Source organism: Macaca fascicularis, chromosome 6, assembly GCF_037993035.2.
Source record: "Macaca fascicularis isolate 582-1 chromosome 6, T2T-MFA8v1.1".
NCBI lineage: Eukaryota > Metazoa > Chordata > Mammalia > Primates > Cercopithecidae > Macaca > Macaca fascicularis.
The window spans coordinates 163,681,260-163,704,555 of record NC_088380.1 but is presented as its reverse complement, the minus strand read 5'-3'; positions in this window follow the sequence as shown (position 1 = coordinate 163,704,555).

Below are 23,296 nucleotides of genomic sequence, written 5' to 3'. Positions count from 1 at the left end.
AGAAGAACCTCCACGGTCCAGGGCCTTAACCCATGCGCCCTGGCCCTTCCAGGTATATAAAAGCAGTTTTTTGATCTCTTAATGATTACATACATGTGGAAGGTGGAAAGAACTATTCAGCTGTGACTTTTAGGTTGTCCCCATTTTCCCTCTAATCACCGTAGTAAGATGATGCTGGAGCGGCTACGTTGCCTGGGGTATATACCCTGGGGTTGCTTGCAGCGAACCAGGAAAATTTACAACACAGAGACACACTGGGAGTTTACGAGCAGAGATTTAATAGGTAGAGGAGAAGAGAAAGAGAAACAGCTTCCTCTATACAGGAAGGGGTCTCCTAGTGGAAAAGACTCGCTGGTGGTGAATGTGCGGAAGTTTATAGTCCGGTTTGAGGAGGCGGTGTCTGATTTACATAGGACTCATAGATTGGTTTGATGAGGTATGACGTTTACATGGCGCACGAGGAAGGCTGGTCGCCCCACCCTAATCTTCTTATGCAAATGGCCTTTCCATTTGATTGTGACCATCTTGTCTGCTTCTTACTGTACATGTGGCTGGCAGAGAAGGGACGATGGAGCCGCCATCTTGAACATGTCTAGTCCCTGGTTCTGCCGGCATTTACCCGTGCAAGCTCCCAGCTTGCAGGCTGCTCTTTGGTAGAAAATGATTTGGGACTGCTCTTCATTAAAAAGAAAAGCCTCACTGAGGAGTTCCATACCCTTGCTATCTGCCTGAGTGATTTCTTCTTAACACCTGTATCAACGTGTTCTCCATCCCTAGCCTCTCTTAATGCCACCAATATGGAGATGGGTGGGGAGTGAAGAGCATGGAGCTAGAAAGTTCTTTGGATCTGGGTCTTACATTGTTTGTTTCTTTTGAGACAGGGTCTCACTCTGTCACCCAGGCTGGAGTGCAGTGGCGTGATCCTCCCAGGCTCAAGTGATCCTCCCACCTCAGCCTCCTGAGTAGCTGGGACTACAGGCACAAGCCACCATGCCTGGCTAATTTTTGTGTTTCTTTTTTTTTTTCTTTGGTAAAGATAGAGTTTTGCCATGTTGCCCAGGCTGGTCTCGAACTTCTGGCCTCAAGTGATTCTCTGGCCTCAGCCTCCCAAAGAGCTGGGATTACAGGCATGAGCCAACCACACCTGGCTGGGTCTCACCTTCTTGAAGAGACTCAAATTTAGACCCAGATCTCCGAATGAGGTCATATATTAAAGCACAGAGATTAAATGATCAGGTTCAAACATAATTATACTAGAAATTTTGCCACCTCTCATTTTTTAAAGAATACACGAAAAGACTTAAAAAAGAGAGAGAAAGAAAGAAAAAAGGAAGTGGCCTGGGTTCCACTCTCCTTTAGAGAAGCCTGGTCTCACCATCCTCCTCCCTTGCCTTGCCCTTGTTCCACCTCTTATATCCATTCTCCACCTTGTTTATCCTGTTCCCTCTGTTCTAGTTCTTTCTTTCCCCTTCTCTCCTCCCTCTGAGATGAGGCTGGTGTCTTATCTCCCTTCAGCAGCTCCACCAACACCGTGCTATCATTTTTTCCCTCCAGATTCAGAACGTCTCTGCATCATTTTAATCTGTTCCCATGAGCTTTGATTTTCATTCTCCCAAACTGAATCTCAGACCCTTCTTCCCTGAGATGAAAAAAAGGCCTGAACGACATTACAAATGCTGACAATACCTTTTGCTCAGGGATCAAGATGATTAGAAAAGACAGCACAGGCTTGCTTCACCATAATGTCCTGGGTATCCCGGGGTAAATAAAGTTTCTTAATTAGCCAAGGCCTTATCATCAGCGGATGATGCTGTGACCTCCACCACCCTTTGTTACCTATTGTTGAAAAACGTTGCCACCTGTCGGCAAATGGAAAGGGCACAGGTCTGGGAGTCACATTGGCCTAGAACATGAAGCTGCTATAGCCCAGCTGGGTGGCCCAGGACAAGTTGCTCAGTTTCTCTCAGTCTCAGTTTTGTAATCTATAAATTGAGAAAACTAATGGTAGCCTCCTCATAGCATTAAATGTGTTAATGTCAGTAAAACAGTCAGCACAGCACTTGGCACAGACAGGTGCCCCATGATTAGCAGGTGCTGCTGCTGCTGCTCTTCACTCTCTGGGCCCAGCAAGTTTAGAGTTATAAGTGTGTGTTTATGGATATTTGCTGGCAGGACCTGCACAGTTTCCCAGTGAGGATGCATTTGGTATACTTGCAAAACCAGAATGTCAAACCTGGGGGTTCCTGCTCTGTTTCAAAAGCTGAGTGTGTGTCTCCTGGCCTGCAGTTCTCATCCTTTAAAGAGCATAAGAATGATCCAGGGACATGCTAAAATGCACATATCTGGGCCCGACCCTCAGAGATGCTGATTCTGTGATGCTGGACGGGGCCCTGTAATTCCACCTTGCCCACTGGGATTCTGAAGCAGGTGGACAAAGGATCATGCTCTGAGAGTGTGGTTCAGAGGCTCACATTCAAACAGGGCTGATATCAGCCATCTCAATTCCTAGCCACTTTGGTCTTGCCATGCTTTTCTGAACTCTCACTCAGCTTTATTTATCTTTGTCTTTCGACCCTGTGCATAGGTCTTATTTTATTCTCTTTCTCAGTCCACTGCAGTTAACCCCAGGACAGTGCCCATTTTTTCTCTAGTTCTAGTACCCTCAGCCATTGCTCCTGTTTCACAGCTGAGTTTCTTGAACACTCCTACCTGACTGAGGCTGTCATGGCCTCTCTGTTTCCATTGCTTGGCAGTATCTGGCCTGCACTCTTTTTTTTTCTTTTACTTTGTGTGTGTGTGTGTGTGTGTGTGTGTGTGTGTATGTGAGATGGGGTCTCACTGTGTCACCCAGGCTGGATTGCAGTGGTGCAATTTTGGCTCACTGCAGCCAGCCTCTGCCTCCAGGGTTCAGGTGATTCTCCTGCCTCAGCCTCTTGAGTAGTTGGGATTACAGGCACCCTCCACCACACCTGGCTAATTTTTGTATTTTTAGTAGAGACAGGAGTTTCATCCTGTTGGCCAGTCAGGTCTTGAACTCCTCGCCTCATGCAATCCACCTGCCTCGGCCTCCCAGAGTGCTGGGATTACAGGCATGAGCCACTGCGCCCGGCCTCACTGTTTTCAAATATTTTTTGAATGAATGAAGGTAGATCTATTTCTCTTCCCATGTGTTCGTCTGTTTTACAACACCTCTGACAAATAGGTAGCCAGGTTTTCTTGAATCCCTCCAGGGACTAGAAACTCACTGTCTCCTGTTTAATTTTTATGTGGCTCTAACTGGTAAAAAAAACATATTTTCATAAGTAAGGAAAAATATGCCTCTCCGTGGCTTCTGCCTCATGATCCCTCTTCCCATCTAGAATAAAATAGAAGGCTTTTGTTCTCTCTTTCACATGACAGCCCTTCAGACCCTTGAAGACAATGGTCATGCTTCTCTCTGCCTCCACGTACTCTTCTGATTCCTAACAACACTTTTACTTTCGTCTTAGTCTTTGTCTGAATGTGCTCTGCTTTATCACTGTTCCCTCTTAAGATGGGGTTACTAATAAGAAAATGAATAAACCAATTTCAAAAGGGGCCTACAATTTGAATAGAAATTTCTCCGGCCAGATAATATGAATGGCTGTTAAGGACATGAGATGCTCAACATCAATAGTCACTTGGGAAAATACAAACCAAAACCACAATGAGATACCACTTCACACCCACTAGGATGGCTGTAATAATTTAAAAAAAGACAATAACAAGTGCTAAGAAGGATGTGGAGAAGTTGGAACCTTCATGCGTTGTTGGTGAGCATGTAAAATGGTGCTGCCGCTTTGGATAATAGTTGGCAGTTTCACTAAATGTTAGACGTAGTTACTATATGATACAGCAAAGACTTGTAGATAAATGCTCATAATAGTATTACTTATAATAGCCCCAAAGTAGAAACAACCCAAATACTTATAAACTGATAAACAAAATGTGGAACGTACAATGGAATTCTATTTGGCAATGAAAATATACGGGCCAGGTGCGGTGGCTGACACCTGTAATCCCAGCACTTTGGGAGGCCGAGGTAGGCAGATGACCTGAGGTCAGGAGTTTGACACCAGCCTGACCAACATGGTGAAACCCCCGTCTCTACTAAAAATACAAAAATTAGCTGGGCGTGGTGGAAGGTACCTGTAATCCCAGCTACTTGGGAGGCTGAGGCAGGAGAATCGCTGGAACCCAGGCAGCAGAGGTTGCAGTGAGCCAAGATTGCACCACTGCACTATAGCTTGGGTGACCGAGTGAGACTCTGTCTCAAAAAAAAAAAAAAAAAAAAAAACCACACAAAAAAACAGAAGTACTGATTCATGCAACATGGATAAACCTCAAAAACATTATGATAAAGAAGCCAGATACAAAAGACTGCATATTGTATGATTTCACTTACGTAAAATTTCTAGAATAGGTGAATCTGTAGAGACGTAGAGATTAGTGCTTATGGCCAGGCGAGACGACTCACTCCTGTAATCCCAGTAGTTAGGGAGGCTGAGGGAAGAGGATCGTTTGAGCCCAAGAGATCAAGGCTGCAGTGAGCTATGATCATGCCCACTGCACTCCATCCTAGGCGACAGAGTGAAACCCTATCTCAAAAAAAAAAAAAAAAAAGAAAAGAAAAAATGTTCGGTTACGTGTGGCTGAGGATGCAAAAATGGGGAGTGACCCTAACGGGTGCTAGATTTCTTTTAGGGGCGATGAAAATCTTCTAAAATTAAATTATAGCTATAGTAGCATACCTCTGTAAATATGTTAAAAACCATTGAATTGTACACTTAAGACAGGTGAATTTATGGTATTTAATTTATATTTTAATAAGGCTCTTAAAAGTGATGTTGCTTGTTTTAATTTTTTTTTTTTCAATTGAGATGGGGCATTGCAATGTTGCCCAGGCTGGTCTCAAATTCCTGGACTCAAGTGATCCCCCTACCTCGGTATCCCACAGTGCTGGGATTATAGGCATGAATCATCAAGCCTGGCCAAGTGTTGCTTGAAATGAATGCAGGGACCTGGCCACCATAGAAGAGAATAGAGCCATCACATTATTCTACAATGCAACCTAAGACCACATCATTTTTAAAACATCAGTATCTCACCTAGTTACTTCATACTGAATTTGTGGTGAGTAAAGTTTCCCTGGCAGCTGGGCATGGTGGTTCACACCTGTAATCTCAGCACTTTAGGAGGCCGAGGCAGGAGAATAGCTTGAGCCCCAGGGTTTAAGACCAACTTGGGCAACTTAGCGAGACCTCGTCTCTACTGAAGGAAAAAAAAAAATTAGCAGGGCACGATGGTGAACATTGGTAGTCTCAGCTGTTTGGGAAGCTAAGGTGGGAGGGTCACTTGAGTCCAGGAAGCAGAGGTTGCAGTGAGCCAAGGTCATGCCACTGCACTCCAGACCTTGTCTCCAAAAAAAAAAAAAAAAAAAAAGAAAAAGAAAAAGAAAGTTTCTCTGGCCTATGTTGTTATAAGTATGAACACTACCTAAGTGTTCAGGGTGATTCTCCTGCCTCAGCCTCCCGAGTAGCTGGGATTCTGGCATGGTCTGGAGGAAGAAGACTTTTGTGGATGATGTGTATGTGAGAGAGAGAGAGAGAGAGAGAGAAAGAGAGAGAGAGAGAGTGTGTGTGTGTGTGTGTGTGTGTGTTATAGGCAGAAAGGGAAAATGAAAAGGCAAAGGTGATGCTCCAGCCAAATAGGAGACACCTTTATTTATTTATTATTATTTTTTTGAGACAGAGCCTTGCTTTGTTGCCCAGGCTAGAGTGCAGTGGTGTGATCTCAGCAACCTCCACCTTCTGGTTTCAAGCGATTCTCCTGCCTCAGCCTCCTGAATACTTGGGACTACAGGTATGCACCACCACGTCTGGCTAATTTTTCTTTTGTATTTTTAGTAGAGACAGGGTTTTGCCATGTTGGCCAGGCTGGTCTTGAACTCCTGACCTCAAGTGATCTGCCTGCCTCGGCCTCCCAAAGTGCTGGGATTACAGGCCTGAGCCACCGTGCCTAGCCAGGAGATAGCTTTCAATTGCAAAACTCCTTACTGTGACAAAAGAAAAATTTTAAATCATTTTTGTATTAGTTATTTTATTATATAAAAGTTGTACATACAATTTAAATATTTTATCTCTTTCCCTTCCTCCTGCCATCTGCAGTCTCCTTCTCTGGGAAAACCACCATTGCCTGTTTGGGGCATGTGTTTGTGTGTTCTTCCTAAATGCTTTATTCATGAACAAGCAACATATATATACTAATATATTCTATTATACAGAAAGGATTATACCCTACAGATTGCTTGACATCTTATTCTTTTCTACTTTGTAATAGAGCTTGGATATCGTTTTCTATCAGCACATAAAAATATACTTCATTCTTTTTTTATTGTTGAAGAATGTGCCATTATATAGATTATTATGATGTAACTAGGTTCCTGTTGGTAAGTAGTTACAAGAAGACCAGTACTCTGCTGTTATAGACTACACTGCAATAACAGTCTCACATGTTCATCTTTGTGCAATAAGAGCAAAACTGGATGGTAAATTGAAATAAGTGCAATTGCTGGCTCGAACGGTACTTTAAGGTCTTGGTAGTTCGTTCATTGAAAATATCTTTGAAGCTTCCAAAGTACTATCCTGATTTATACTTCTATTAATTTTATTATGAAATGCCTGTTTTCCTCATAAACAACACACAATTAGATGTGCTTTTCAGTTTGACAATCTTTACCTTTTAATGGAACAATTTATTTATATTTAAGTGAATTACTGATAAAATTTAGGTTTAAATCTACGATGTTATTTTGTGTTATTTGTGCTACTTTGGATTGATTTTTTAAAAAATTTCCCATTATTTTTCTCCATTAGGTTGAAAATTATACACTGTATTTCTATTTGTTAGTGTTTGCTCTACAACTGATAACATACATCTTTATCTTATCAAAGTCTAATGTCAATCAACACCATTAACTTCCTGGACCATTGAGGACCTTAAAATATTTTCTTTTCACTTAATCCTCTCTTGATATATGCTATTGTCTTGCATTTTAAGTATACGTAAATTTATTAATTCAACATGATATTATTGTTGTGGTTTTATATAGTTAACATTTACTTTGTTTTTACCACTTTCTGTGATCTTTATTCCTTTCTGAATATCTGACTTTCCATCTGATATTCTTTTTCTTTTTCTTCTCCCTAAAATAAAGTCTTTAGTATTTCTTTTTTTTTGAGACAGCATCTTGCGCTGTCATCTAGGCTGGAGTGCAGTGGCATGATCTTGGTTCACTTTAACTGCTGCCTCCCAGACTCAAGCAATCCTCCCACCTCAGCCTCCTGAGTAGCTGGGACTACAAGCGTGCACCTGTTCACCACCATGCCCAGCTGATTTTTAATTTTTTTGTAGAAATGGGGTCTCCCTATATTGCCCAGGCTGGTCTTGAACTCCTAGGCTCAAGTCATCCTCCCACCTTGGCTTCCCAAAGTACTAGGAGTGCAGGTATGAGCCATTGCACCCATGCTAGCATTTTCTTTATGCAAATTAATTTGTAGTCATCTCTGATAGTTTTGTTTATCTTAAAATGTCTTTATTTGACTTTCATTCTAGAAAGAATATTTTCCCTGGGTTTAGAATCCTAGTTTGGCAGTTAATTTCTTTCAGACTTTTCATGATAACGCAGTACTCTTCTGGTTTGATTATCTCTGGAGAGAAGACAACGTCAGTCTAACACTTGCTCTCTTGAAGTTAATTCATCTTTTTATTTTGGACTGTTTAAACACTTTTTCCTGTCATTGATTTTCTGCAATTTTATATGTATTTGGTTGCTTTTAAAGTCTGCTCCATCATTTTTATAGTTCCCAGCTCCCTGTCAACATTTTTAAATTTTTCATAGAATTTGCCATTTTAACCATTTTAGTGCATGATGCAATGGCACTAATTATATTCATAATATTGCACAACCGTCATCACTACCTATGTTCAAAACATTTTTATCACCCCAAACAGAAACTCTGTAAGCATTAAACAATAACTCTCCATTCCTCTCTTTCTTTCAGGTCCTGGCAACCATCCTTCTACTTTCTGTCTCTATGGATTTGCCTATTCTAGCTATTTTATGTAAGTGGAGTCATGCAATGTTTGTCCTTTTGTATATGACTTATTTCACACAACAAAATGATTTCAAGGTTCATCTCTATTTTAGCATGTATAAGAATTTTATCCCTTTTTAATAACATTCCTGAATAATATTCCATTGTGTATATGTACCACATTTTGTTTATTCGTCCCTCTGTCGATAGATACTTTGGTTGTTTTCACCCTTTGGCTATTGTGAATAATAGTGCAATACACTGGCATACAAGTATCTGTTTGAGTCTGTGTTTTGAATTTTTTTGGATATATACATAAGAATGGAACCATGGGGTCATATGGCAATTCTATGCTTAGCTTTTTGAGGAACCACCATACTGTTTTCCATAGTGGCTGCACCATTTTACTGTCTCACCGGCAATGTATGAATGTTCCAATTTTTCTACATACTTGCCAACACTTGGTATTTTTCCTTTTTTTTTTTTTTTTTTTTTTTTTTTTTACAGACACTGTTGCTCTGTTGCCCAGGCTGGAGTGCAGTGGCATGATCTCAGCTCATTGCAACCTCTGCCTCCCAAGTTCAAGCAATTCTTCTACCTCAGCACCCCGAGTAGCTGGGATTACAGACGTCTGCCACCACGCCTGGCTAGTTTTTATATCTTTGGAAGAGATGAGGTTTCACCATGTTGGCCAGGCTGGTCTTGAACTCCTGGCTTCAAATGATCCACCTGCCTTGGCCTCCCAAAGTGCTGGGATTACGGGTGTGATCCATCGCACCCAGGACAGTATTTTCCTTTAAAAAAAAAAAAATCATAGTCCTTCTAATAGGTGTGAAGTGGTATCTCATGGCTTTGATTTGCATTTGTCATATGAGTAATGATGTTCACCATCTTTTTGTATCCTTATTGGCCATTCGTATATCTTCTTTGGAGAAGGATCTATTCACATCCCTTTTCCATTTTATTTTGTGTGTTTATTTTTTCCTGCCTCCCTCCAACTGCTTGCCCAATTTTTAAATCAGGTTGTTTATCTGTTTGCTGTTGAGTTGCAGGAGTTCTCCATGTATTCTAAATCTTAATCTCCTATCAGATACATTATTTGCAAATAATTTTTCCCATTCTGTAGGTTATCTTTTCACTTTCTTGATAATGTCCTTCAATGCACAAAGGACATTATCAAGAAATGTTAATTGTCATTGCTCATGCCCTCATTATCCTATCAAAGAATTCACTGCCAAATCCAAGGTCATGAAGATTTACCCAATGTTTCCTTTTAAGAGTGCTTTGGTTTAGTCTTAAATTTAGATCCTTGATTCATTTTGAGGTTTTAAAAATATGTTGACCAGGCAATGGTGGCTCATGCCTGTAATCCCAGCACTTTGGGAGGCCAAGGTGGGCAGATCACCTGAGGTCAGGAGTTCAAGACCAGCCTTGCCAACATGGTGGAACCCAGTCTCTATTAAAAATACAAAAATTAGCCAGGCATGCCTGTAATCCCAGCTACTCCAGAGGCTGAGGCAGGAGAATTGCTTGAACCCGAGAGGCAGAGGTTGCAGTGAGCCAAGATTGCACCACTGAACTCCAGCCTGGGTGACAGAGCGAGATTTGTCTCAAAAAATTTTTAAAAAAATTACACACACACACACACACACACACACACACACACACACACGTAGGAGTCCAACTGCCTTCGTTTGCAGGTAGAAATCCACATGTTCCAGCACCATTTGTAACCTGGTTCTAGGTCATCTAAGTAATTCATGAAACTTAAAGCCTTGAACTTGGATTAAGATGTGGGGCAATAAGATGCCTGACAGAAGCAAATGCAAGTTTTTTGAAGAACACATTATTCCAAGCCTCAAATTATTCCTGTAAAAAAAATTTCCCTCCACTAAATGGACTTGGACCCCAAAGTTAGCTTTATTTATTTGAAGATACTAAGGATATTTGTCTGGTAATTTCACCATTTGAGGTCATTGTCTTTGCCGACTCTTACTCGTGTGTCTTAATTTCTTGTGTGCCTGGTCTTTGATTGTATGGAGCTTATTGCAATGGAAATCTTTTTGTAGGAATAATTTGAGGCTGATAATAATGTGATCTTCTGCAGAAACTTACATTTGCTTCTATCAGGCACCTTTTTGTGTCACACCTTAATTCAAGTTCAAGGCTTTAAGTTCAATTAATTACTTAGATGACCTGGAACCAGGTTACAAGCCCATCTGAGAATAGAGTTACTACTGGTTCACCCTCACTCTAAGGGTGTGGACTTTTTTGTCTTAGCTTATAATGAGTAGTGGTTTATCAAGGTCCCTAACTTTGGTGAGTCCTCTGCCTGGACACTTTTCTCTAGCTACATGAGGCAGCCAGAACCTCAGCTCAATTTTGCTGATATTCATTCCAGATTGGAGAATGATTCCAAGACAAAAGCAACTTTGAGCTCACGTGGATTAGCACATTCTTCAGTTTGAATTTTATTCATTTTGAATTTATTAACTTTTTGATATTTAAAAAATATTTTCATATATTTTGTTCATCTTTTGTGTGTCTAATGTAGGATGGTTGGTCCAAATTACCAAATCAGCATTACCAGAACTGATTCTCCTTGATAATGTTTATTTCCCCAATAGCCTTGCCAATGCTTATCATTATCACATTTATTATTATTATATTATTATTTTCTTCAAGATGAAGATAAAAATAATACAAACTAACATTATATTTCATTTCCACATAAAGACTCTGATGTCAGGCTAGGCACAGCAGCTCATGCCTGTAATCCCAACACTTTGGGAGGCTGAGGAGGGTGGATTGCTTGAGCCCAGGAGTTGACAACCGGCCTGGGCAACATGGTGAAGCCTCATCTCTACAGAATATACAAAAATTAGCTGGGTGCAGTGGCATGTGCCTATAGGAGGCTGAGGTGGGAGGATCTCTTGAGCCCAGGAGGCAGAGGTGGCAGTAAATTGAGATTGTGCCACTGCAGTTCAGCCTGGGTGACAGAGTGAGACCCTGTTTCCAAATAAAATTAAATAAATAAAAATTTAAAAAATAATTAAAAAAATCAACTCTGGTGTCTACCCAATAGGATGCATTGATTTATTTTCAGTCCAAAAAGTCTACCGCCTTGTATGCAATATATTTAACTGGGAGGACAGTAGACTGAGTTAGATCTGATGTCTATCTACAAAGAGTTGAAGGACTGTCATCAGGAAGAGGAAGTAGCCTTGTTCGATGTGATTCCAGAAGATAAATTTAGGACTGGGAATTGAAATACCAGAAAATAATTTCTATTTCACTAAAATACATTACTAGAATAATTTACAGTGGTGAATGTTGTTGTGAAGAGGAGGATTTTGATAATAACGTAGGATTCACTTGTTCAATTTTTCCATTTGGCTTTTGTTTTGAGACAGAGTCTGGCTCTGTCACCCAGGCTGGAGTGCAGTGGCGTAATCGTGGCTTGCTGTAACCTCCATCTCCTGGGTTCAAGTAATTCTCCTGCCTCAACCTCCAGAGTAGCTGGGATGACAGGCATGCACCACCAAGCCCGGCTAATTTTTGTATTTTTAGTGGAGATGGGGTTTTACCGTGTTGGCCAGGCTGGTCTTGAACTCCTGACCTCAAGTGATCCACCCGCCTCAGCCTCCCAAAGTGCTGGGATAACAAGACTGAGCCCCATGCTTGTTCATTTGGATTTCTTTGATATCTCCTTTCTGACCTTTTATTATTCGTAGTTCCCTTGAAACTGACTTATCCCCATCCATCTGACAGCTGAGCCTGGCAAGTCAGAGCATTGTATAATGCACCATAACCCTGACAATAGTGACTGGGTACTGTAAGACCCAAGTTAGGCCGATTAGGACCAAAAGATACAATCCTAAGACTTTTGTTTGAGTTATTTATGATGCTGATCTTTTCCTGCTGACCCTGAAGAAGAGAATGGGAAGCTACAGCTGCCGTTTTGCTATCACGCAGAGAAAGCCTATTTGAGAAGTGGAGCTCACATATGGGAATGCAAACCAGACCCTGGTGATGTTGGCTGAGTCTTGATCATGCCAAGACTGAAATTATGATCCTAGAAGATTCATGGTCTGTGATATGAGGAAATACATTTCCATTTTGGTTAATCCAGTTTGGACTGGGTTTTCTGCCATTTGAAGTGACAAGAGTTTTAACTAAAATGGGTAGTGAACACTGCATTCACAGTAGTTTCCACACAGAGGAGATGACCAGCCTTCACAGTAGGGATGGAAGGGATGCCCAGATTATGTGAAAGGTTGGCTTTGAAGACTTCCAACTCTAAATTCTTGGCTCCTCCAAAACTTGATTTTGCTTGTGTTCTGCCCAGTGGACTTGGTAACTTCAAAGAGACTCTAAGAACACTGGATTGGCCATCACTTAGGGCCAAGCGATATAGGCTCTTGTTGCCCAGGCTGGAGTGCAATGGAGCAATCTCGGCTCACTGCAAACTCTGCTTCCTGGGTTCAAGCGATTCTCCTGCCTCAGCTTCCCGAGTAGCTGGGATTATAGGCATGTACCACCATGCATGGCTAATTTAATATTTTTAATAGAGACGGGTTTTCTCCATGTTGGTCAGGCTGGTCTCAAACTCCTGACTTCAGGCTATCCACCTGCCTCAGCTTCCCAAAGTGTTGGGATTACAGGCATGAGCCACCTTGCCCGACCGATGTAGTGGTTAATACACGTCCAAGTCTGGGATGCATATTAAATGAAGGAATCTATAATGTTTAATTCTGGAATAAATGATTTTTTAGAGAGCTGGATTATTCACTTTGTACTAAATTATCTTTTTTTTTTTTTTTTTTTTTTTTTTTTTTTTTTTTTTTTAGCCAAAACAAGGCTTCTTGATGGGATTTGCATTATAACCTTGGCTGAGTAATGAGTTTATTTGCTGGGGTGAATAATTAATTAGACCTTTTTATCTTCGGCCCAGGAGATGAAGGAAAACTGTTTAATTTTAAAGATGTCATATCCAGGCCAGGCACAGTGGCTCACACCTGTAAACCCAGCACTTTGGGAGGCTGAGGCAGGTGGATCACTTGCGGCCAGGAGTTTGAGACCAGTCTGGCCATCATAGCAAAAACCTTGTCTTTACTAAACATATAAAAATTAACCAGGCATGGTGGCACATGTCTGTAATCCCAGCTACTCATGAGGCTGAAGCATGAGAATCGCTTGAACCCGGGAGGCGGAGGTTGCAGTGAGCTGAGATCATGCTGCTGCATTCTAGCCTGGGCGATAGCATGTCTCAAAAAAAAAAAAAAAAAAGAAAGATGTTCACATTCAGACATACATGCACAAAAAACGTTTTGAGTACTATACTTTAACTCTATCATTTAATCATCCCATTAATATTTATGGAAATCAGATCTGAGTTATATCACAGTGTTGGGTCATTTTTAGGCCAATATAAGTAACATTACCCATCTGTGGATTTAAATATTTTCTCTCCTTTTGTTGTTATAATTATATATGTTTTAGGTCCAGATGTTTAATTTATTTTGAAAAATGAGAAAATTTCAAATCAACTGGAATAGTAAGTGCTTAACAATGATGACTTACATTTGTGTGATGTGCTTAATTTTGCAAAACGTTTTCACCTTAATTTCCTCGATGTATAATAGTTAATTATTACTTAGTGCGTAGCAAGTACTTTGCTAAGAACATTATATGGATATTATTTAATTCTCACAAAACCCTGCAAACTAGCTACTGATATTATCCCCATTTTATAGATGAAGGAGCTGAAGTGTTGCGAGGGTAACTGGCCTTCCCAGAGCCACACAGAGACTCACAGAGCCGAGTTTAAACACAGGTGCTCTGGCCTGGAGTCTAAGCTTTGAACCCATATCCTAAACAAATCCTATGGTTAGTGAAAATTTAACATGTCCATTTGCATGGGAATGCAGAATTCTACCAGTAATTTTATGTATTGCATTTTTACTTCTGTTTATTAGAGGAGGGAAATAAGATAAAGAGATTTAAAATGACATGACAAGGGGTCACATTGCTTTATATTAGGTTACAATTCCTGTCATCACCAAGAAAAATCAAAGTACTAACTATCTCCAGATTAGACAGTGCTTTCATTGAGAAAGGAAGCCTTTCCTTTGACTCCCTTCACAATACTTTACACAGTTATAATGGAAATACAATTTAAACGCTAAGTGCAAGTATAAAAAAATTAAAGTATTTCATTTCCTCTAAATCGGACCTTAAACCTACAGAAGGGCTGTAAGAAAAGTAGCCTTCAGTGATTTTTGAAGGCTTCCCTCCCCTTTCCAGGGGTCACATCCAAGTTTTGGAGATGTAAGTTGTGGCCAGAAAATGGTGGAAAGACTCTTTCGTTTTCAATCCATCATGGCCTCTTCATTACCATGCCGGAGGTGGGGTAGGTGGGGTCTCTTGGAGAGAAATGTTTCAGTTGCTTTTTTTTGCCAAGCTTGGGTGGAATCTCCAATGACTACAGTCCGGCCTCCCTAGTTTCCCCTGAGAGCCATTCTCCTATCCAACATCATTCACATCTCTTAATTACCACACTTGCAAAGGTTTTCAGTACCCTGTGGATCACCCTCATCTCCTTCCATTCTTGGGGCATCGGTTCTTTGTTCTCTTGCTTCAAAGGCATTGCTGTCTCTCCTTGCTATCCCTCAAGTTTGCCAAGGTGTAGAAGATCCTGGGAAACCAAAGTAAAGTATGCTAGTGTTGGGAGCACAGCATAGCTCTTGATTTTGCAACACCTCCCCTGAGGTATGGGAGCACAAAGGTCTCAGTAATTGGTCTAGGTGGCATGGTATGATGAACAGGAAGAACAAAACATTAACTAGTATCTCTGTAAATCATCTTGCCACATAATAGTTTCAGTTCCTTTTCAAAGAAGAGAATGAGCAAAACACTCATGATTGAGTTCTGCTCTTTTCTATCCCTGAAATACTGATTTCAAGTCCAGGTGCTACTCTTTAAAAGTGATGTGAATCTACTAAAGAGAGTTTAAACAATGATGGAAGAACTGGGATGCTTAACAGGAGAACAATAACTGGAGAACAATAACTGGATGGCTCCTCTGAAGAAGAGGGGTGTGCTGAGGCTTTGTGAGGAAGAACCAGTCCCAGTGAGTAGACGGGACCAGAGGGAAGATTTGTGGTTCATAAACTAAACAAACTTTCCAGAGAGCAAGTGGAATAGTACTGGTTGCCTCTATGGGGTGGTCAAATGGATACTGAAAGATAATGTGTCAGGGTAATGTAAAGGGGATAATTAAATAAAATTTGGGGTACTTGATCTTTAAGGAGAACTTTTTAACCCTAGGATTCTATGTAAAGAATAATCAGCTGTGTTATAGCCCCTGTGGGTTGTGGAAAACTAAGATGATTAACAATGCGACAAATACCAAACAAGATAAACTACTCATCTTCACAAATGTGTATTTGTGTGTGTGATCTTTCTTTTTGGGAGTCTGTTCTCCTGATAAAAGCTTAGACTTCCAGGCATTCATGTCTAACATGACTCACTGAAGAAAAGAGTCCAGGAAACAGACCAGTTGGCCTCAAAGTAAAAGGGAGGTCCTCTGGCAGAGTAAAGGGTGCTAAACACAACCAAGAAAGCCAAAAAGATCAAAGGAGGGCTCCAGCAAGAAAGGGCTTGTCTAATTCAAGGGTCAATGAAAAGGAGAGGTTGAGGATGTTTTTATCTGGAATCTGGAGACCTCACAGCAGAGACAGTTCTTCTCATGAGTAGACTGGAGACTGTCACTGCCTAGGAGGGTGCTTAGAAGATGGCCTAGTTATGAAATCTTCACGTTACATGTTGGGGAAATGAGTTCTCTGGAAAGGGCAAAGAACTTGCCTGCTTTATAGCAATGAAAACAGACATTAAAAAGAAAAGAACTTGCCTGCCATCAGATGGAGACAGCGAGGAAGGTAGGAATAGAGCCTTTGTTGCAGCTCCCCTCCCTTTGACCTGGAGTAAACTGGGGATGCCATGCTTCTCTGCAGAAGTATATTTCCAAAGCATCTGCATCATGCCATGATTTGAGAAAGTAAGTTTTGAACATTTTACATGGCTAGATTGAAAAGGGCGGGACTCTTCATTCTTGCTTATTTGTGTTCAACACGGCAAGCATTTATCATTAGTGCTACTCAACATTAGGGCTACCCAAATTCATTATGCATATGAATCCCTTGAGGTCTGGTTAAAATGCAGATTCTGGTCCTTCAGGGCTTGGATAAGACCCATGATTCTGCTTTTCTAATAAGTTCTCAGATGCTATTATAGCACTGAAATGGCTTACTAATCCCTACTGCCGTCAGGACCCAGGCTCAGCTTTTAGCCCTTATCAGCCACTCCTGGGACTTGGTGCATGTCTTCTGCCTCTCAATGACCTGCACCTGATGGACTCATCAGGGCCTCTGGGATGCAGGGCCTCCCAGATCCCTCGTGAACTCATCATAGGCAGAATGAGGCTGGAGCAGCTATTTATAGCCTATTTCCACTCTGCACAGGGAGAGTTGCCCAGGTCAGAGTTTGCTAACAAGTCCCTGTTTGTGTGAAAGTTCCACAGAGGCTCCAGGTAAGGTAATTTGGCAGCAAGCATCATTGCCAATGATTCTTTTTTTTTTTTTTTTTTTTTTATAGATGGACAGAGTTTCACTCAGTTGCTCAGGCTGGAGTGCTATGGCATGATCTGAGCTTACTGCAACCTCCACCTCTTGGGTTCAAGTGATTCTCCTATCGTAGCCTTCTGAGTAGCTGGGATTGCAGGTGTCTGCCACCATGCCTGGCTAATGTTTTTAAATGTTTTTAGTAGAGATGGGTTTTCACCGTGTTGGTCAGGCTGGTCTTGAATTACTGACCTCAAGTGATCTGCCAGCCTCGGCCTTTCAAAGTGCTTGGGATTACAGGTGTGAGCCACTGCGCCTGGCCAAACATTGCTAAATGATTCCTACTGCATTTAATTCTAAATTCTCCCAGGCACTGGGGCTCAACAGTATTTGTTGAATGGAATTAGGCTAAATTCTGAGATTGAGGTTTTTGGGGGCTTCCATTGCTCTATAAAATCAAATTGAGTACATGAGACATTTCCACCGTGAATGCTTGCCTTCCCTCTCGGCATCCTCCATGCTGCCAGGAAAACCTATTTTGGAACTTAGAGAAATTCATTCTGAGAATTTCATTATGATTGTGGCATTTATAACTCATTATTTAACTTCTGTGGATGGTAGAAGCACAATGTTGAACAGCCCTACTGGAATAAAATCACATAGTTAATAATCTCTTTGTGTGCAATTGGAAAAAAAATGGTATCCTGGTAATAGAACATTAGCAGAAAACTAGTTTTTTTTTTTTTTTTTTTTTTTTTTTTTTTATCAGTTTTCGTATGATAGAAGAAGTGGTGACTGAGAAAATTTTATTGTAAGTTTCTTTCCCCCTAAGTCATATGGGACTGAGGCAAACCTATGGGCACTGCATTCTGAAATTGATCTCTTATTTAAAAACAGTGTTTAGAGCTTTTTGATACAAATATGAGCAGCTAGAGTCCCTTTCCTGGCTCAAATGGTAGAATGTAGTGTACACAGTTTTGCCATGTTGTCTTCATTTAACAGTGAGTATGGAGATGGTTCCGTATCGGCATACGTTTGCGTCATTTATTTTAATTTTATTTTTTGAGACCGAGTCTCACTCTGTCGCCCAGGCTGGAGTGCAGTTGCGTGATCTCGACTTACTGCAAGTTCCGCCTCTTGGGTTCATGCCATTCTCCTGCCTCAGCCTCCCAAGTAGCTGGGACTACAGGCACCCGCCACCACACCCAGCTAATTTTTTTGTATTTTTGGTAGAGATGGGATTTCACCGTGTTAGCCAGGATGGTCTCGATCTCCTGACCTCGTGATCTGCCTGCCTTGGCCTCCCAAAGTGCTGGGATTACAGGCGTGAGCCATCGTGCCTGGCCTGTGCCGTTTATTTTTAAGTGAATAGTGCTTGACTGTATGGAGAATCCAGACTTTATTAACTGCTCACATACTGATGGGCATTCAGGATGCTTCCCAGTGTTTTTAACCTGTAGTTTTCCAAAATAGAATGGGAGAAAGGGAAGGAAGTGTGTGGTTCCTGAAGCTAGGTGAAATGCAGTCTCTCAAAGCTAGTCGGCTCTCAGCTGTGGGGTCTCGTCTTGAGTTTTTGAGACATTGTTGCTGAGAGGAAGAGATTTCTCCCAAATTGAGGGCCATGAAGAGAGGGAGGACTAAGAAGACTCTCATTTTGGTAGGGGAATGAACAGTCCGTGTTAAAGTGTGCAGAGATGTGCTGAGAGGGGAGCAGAATAATGAACATATTCTAGGGGCCGGGGAGAGGCTGCCCCTTGCTTCAGCAGCAGCGTTTATAAGCTGACAATTCCCTCACCGAGGGAGAGAGGCCACAGGTGATTGGATTAACCTAACTGCTGGCCAGGCACTGTTGCTGAGGGACCTGAGGATAAGGGGGAAGATTTTACTAAATGAATGAAGCTGAGGCTCATGTGAAGCCATTTCTCAGCTTGGCTGACTGAGCAGAGCGACTCCTCGCAGCCATTTGTTCTTTTCTGTTTGTGTTTCTGCAGCAGGTTGCCCAGGTTTGCTTGTGCATATGAATTTGCTCAGTGTCCCTACATCATATCTACTTAAAAGCGTCTGAAGCCTGGCATGAACTTGGTGAATTTTACCTGGTTCTCTGAGTATTTCCAACAGCCTGCTAGCCATTTCCACCCTCACACCTCACTGGCACTTGGAAGTCAGCACGTTCCAAAGACAGTATCCAATTGTCTAGCGTCTCCTTCCAGGGCTTTCTCATATCCATCTTCCCACATCCCCACTGTCTTGTCAGCTTCTGCTGACCCTTTATCTGCTCATTATCTGCTCTCTGTGTGGCCACAGTGGCCCTCATTATCTGCTCTCTGGCCACAGTGGTCCCCTGGCTGGCCTTTTTGCCTATGGTCAGTTCATCAATAATGAATGCTTCCAGAGAACTTTCTAAACACAACTCAAATTAAGGCCTTCTCTGTCTCCAAAACCTCTAATGGCTCACCCAGCCCAGAGGATACACTGCCACTCCTTAGCTGAGCATTGAATGGGCTCTGTGAGCTGTCACCCACCCAACCCCAATCCATCTCACCTGTACTGTCTTTCCAGGCTTAGCTCTTGCTTTTTCCCAGAGGGCCCTCTACTCTACCAAAATGGTCAGAATAGTGGCTCAAATCTGAATCTTCTTCACTTTTTAGTTTGTTTCACTCCTTTTCATCCTTAAAAAAAAAAAAAAACAAAAAAAAACCACACAACTATTTAAAAAACTCCATATCCTTAATAAACCACAATAGGGATTGCCAATTTCTGGATTTTCTTTTTTTTTCCATCAACTTTTAAGTTCAGGGGCACATGTGCGGGATGTGCAGATTTTTACTTAGGTAAATGTGTGCCATGGTGATTAGCTGATTAGCTGCACAGATGATCCCATCACTTAGGTATTAAGTCCAGCATCCATTCGCTATTCTCCCTCACTCCAACCTCCAACAGGCCCCACTGTGTGTTGTTCCCCCACTGTGTCCATGTGGTCTCATCATTCAGCTCCCGCTTATGAGAACATGTGGTGTTTGATTTTCTGTCCTGTGTTAGTTTGCTGAGGATAATGGCTTCCAGCTCCATCCATGTCCCTACAAAGGACATGATCCCATTCCTTTTTACAGCTGGAGACCATTTGTAGAATTTCAGGGGATCATTCCCCTGTCTGATACCTGTATTCAGTCTCGGTCGGTTACCAGGTGTTTTGCTTGTAAAGGGAGTTTAAGCTATTCTTATTAGGGTAAGCTTTGTTTTAAGATTTGTCAGAGTTGGATCTGTGCTGAGGTGGTCTCATCTCCTGGAAATCCCCAGGCCAGGTTGCTTCATGCTGCTAAGTAACATGTAATGTCAGCCCTGACAGAGGTTTGGGTGAGTCCTAAGGCTATAATAAATTTTCATTAAATTTTTTAAAAATTTATTTTTTTGAGACAGAGCCTGGCTGTTGCCCAGGCTATAGTACAGGGGTACAATCTCAGCTCACTGCCACCTCTGTCTTCCAGGTTTAAGTCATTCTCCTGCCTCAGCTTCCCAAGTAGCTGGTGTGTCCAGAATTGGTGGGTTCTTGATCTCACTGACTTCAAGAATGAAGCCGTAGACCCTTGTGGTGAGTGTCACAGTTCTTAAAGATGGGGTGTCCAGAGTTTGTTCCTTCAGATGTTCGGATGTGTCTGGAGCTTCTTCATTCTGGTGGGTTCGTGGTCTCGCTATCAGGAGTGAAGCTGCAGACCTTCGAGGTCAGTGTTACAGCTCATACAGGCAGCGTGGACCCAATAAGTAAGCAGCAGCAAGATTTACTGCAAAGAACAAAACACAAGGCTTCCACAGTGTGGAAGGCACCCGGATTACCACTGCTGGCTCGGGCAGCCTACTTTTATTCCCTTATCTGGCCCCACCCACATCCTGCTGATTGGTCCATTTTATGGAGAGCTGATTGGTCTATTTTACAGAGAGCTGATTAGTCCATTTTGACAGAGTGCTGATTGGTGCCTTTACAATCTTTAAGCTAGAGGCAGAGTCACAGAGTGCTAGTTAGCTAGATACAGAGTTAGCTAGATACAGAGTACCAATTGGTGTATTTACAAACCCTGAGCTAGACACAGAGTGCTGATTGGTACATTTACAATCCTTGAGCTAGACAGAGTCACAGAGTGCTAGTCCTCCAAGTCTCAACTAGGTTAGCTAGATACAGAGTGCTGATTGGCGCACATAGGATCCTTTGGCTAGATATAAAAGTTCTCCAAGTCCCCATCCAGTTCAGGAGCCCAGCTGGCTTCACCCAGTGGATCCTGCACCAGGGCTGTAGGTGGAGCTGCCGGCCAGTTCAGAGGCGCGCCTACATTCCTCAGCCCTTGGACTGTCCATGAGACCAGGTGCCACGGAGCAAAGGGCGGTGCCTGTCGGGGAGGCTCAGGCTGCACAGGAGCCCACTGCAGGGTGGAAGCTCAGACATGGCGGGCTGCAGGTCTCGAGCCCTGCCCCGCGAGGAGGCAGCTAAGGCCTGGCAAGAATTTGAGTGCAGCCCCTGTGGGCTGGCACTGCTGGGGGACCTGGCACAACCTCCACAGCTGCTGGCCCAGGTGCTAAGCCCCTCACTTCCCTGGGCCCGCGGCACCGGCTGGCCGCTCCGTGTGCAGGGCCCGCCGAGCCCACGCCTGTGCCAGCTGGAACTCACACTGGCCCGCGAGCGCAGCCCTGGTTCCTGCCCGCACCTCTCCCTCCACACCTCTCCCTCCACACCTCCCCCCAAGCAGAGGGACTCGACTCTGGCCTCAGCCAACCCAGAGAGGGGCTCCCATGGTGCCGTGGTGGGCTGAAGAGCGCCTCAAGCGCTGCCAGAGTGGACGCTGAGGCCGGAGGCCGAGGAGGTGCTGAGAGTGAGGGCTGCTAGCACATTGTCGCCTCTTACTGGGACTACAGGTGTGTGCCACCATGCCCGGTGAAGTTTTGTATTTTTAGTAGAGAGGGTTTCACCATGTTGGCCAGGCTGGTCTTGAACTCCTGACCTCAGGGGATCTGCCTGCCTCAACCTCCCAAAGCGCTGGGATTACAGGCCACGGCACCTGGCTTAATATTATTTTTTTTAATTGTTTTTGCTCAGTCATCCTTGGTGGAGTGCAGTGGTACCATTGTAGGTCACTGCAACCTTGAACTCCTGGGCTCAAGCAATTCTGCCTCAGCCTCCAGAGTAGCTGGGACTACAGGCACACACCATTGCACCCAACAATTTTTTTTTTTTTTTTAACATTTTTGTAGAGACAGGGTCTCGCTATGTTGCCCAGGCTGGTCTTGAACTCCTAGACTCCGGTGGTCCTCCTGCCTTGGCTTCCCAAAGTGCTGAGATTATAGGCATGTGCCACTGCACCTGACCTTAATCTTACAATATTGATGTTTCTTATAATATAGCTTGGTATTTATTTAAACAATGGTCCCCCATGTATATTAAAAATAATAAAAAGGTTTGGTAGCACAAGGCATGCTTTGCCCTGGGCTGGTTTACACACTGAAAATTGGAGTCAAGGGAATAAAACAGGATTTTATTTTGCTTGAGGATTTTGATTACTTGAGGTCAGATGATTTGGCATTTTCCTTTATTAATTAGTCAAAAAACACTGGAGCTCAGCTTATTGAAGTTTATTGACTTAAGCTTTGAAAACCCTTCTGTCCACATTCTGGCAAGCTTTTCAAAATAAGATGTACTGCTCCTTTACCATCTGCAGTTTGCTACAAGATAACAACCTTTTCTCTGATTATTTTCTGATTACTACCTCTTGGGAGATGGAGGCAGGCTTTGGGAGGAAAAGAATGAAATAGTGGCATGGGCTGAGAGATGATGCTATGTTCAAGCGAACTGTGTATACACACACACAGATACATACCAATAGAGTCTTTACAAGTACTTCATTGTGAAAGACATTCATCCTTAGAGGGGAAATAATTGAGTTGAAGATCAGTCTTATTGATTTTTTTTTTTATCCGATGCAGTTATTTGATTTGCTTTCAAGTTTTGTTGTTGGTGGTTTTTGTTTGTTACTGTTGTTGTTTTTAACCACCAGAAAGTTGTACTTTGCCAGTGTGCTTCAGAGGAGAGAACTGAAAGGTGGATTGGGAGTGTAGGGTAGGGTGCTATGCATTTTTCTATTGCATAACTCTACCAACAATAATGCCAGATTTATAACTCAATCATTGCTAGGCATTTCTCTTTGGGTTTTACATTTTCCCATTGGGATAACTGATATTTATATGCAAAGTAATTTAACATAGTTATGACTAGCTTTAAGGCATGCCAGATAATTGCATTTTTTAGGGTCTTATTTTTTCCCCTCTCTCACGAAATATTTATTTATTTTTTTTTACTCTCCTTGCTAACAGTAAATTTCTGTGTGCCTTTTTCCTTGTTTGCAACAAGTATTTGGTGAAGAATGAATTTGGATAAACACTTTGGGTAGCGCTCAGCTTTACAAAAGGAGGAGAGATTAAGAGGGCATTCTGCTTAGCTGCCAGCATTTTTACAGGACTCAGACAAGCTTCTCTGGTTCCCCTGGAAGATTATTCTCAAAAATAGAAACGGGGCTTTTG